The sequence below is a fragment of the Poecilia latipinna genome, unplaced genomic scaffold, assembly GCF_001443285.1.
Source record: "Poecilia latipinna isolate Pla-1442-1.1 unplaced genomic scaffold, P_latipinna-1.0 Scaffold1583, whole genome shotgun sequence".
In the NCBI taxonomy this organism is placed as follows: Eukaryota; Metazoa; Chordata; class Actinopteri; order Cyprinodontiformes; family Poeciliidae; genus Poecilia; species Poecilia latipinna.
Window position 1 is genome coordinate 128,607 of NW_015114199.1, and position 437 is coordinate 129,043.

The window sequence follows — 437 nt, forward strand, 5'->3', positions numbered from 1 at the left end:
ACAGCAACTCCAACAACTACAGCAACTCCAACAACTACAGCAACTACAGCAGCTCCAACAACAACTACAGCAACTCCAACAACTACAGCAACTCCAACAACTACAACAACTACAGCAGCTCCAACAACAACTACAGCAACTCCAACAACTACAGCAACTCCAACAACTACAGCAACTACAGCAGCTCCAACAACAACTACAGCAACTCCAACAAATACAGCAACTCCAACAACTCCAACAACTACAGCAACTCCAACAACTACAACTACAGTAGCTCCAACAACAACTACAGCAACTCCAACAACTACAGCAGCTCCAACAACTACAGCAGCTCCAACAACAACTACAGCAACTCCAACAACTACAGCAACTCCAACAACAAATACAACAACTCCAACAACTACAACTACAGCAACTCCAATAACTACAGCAGCTCC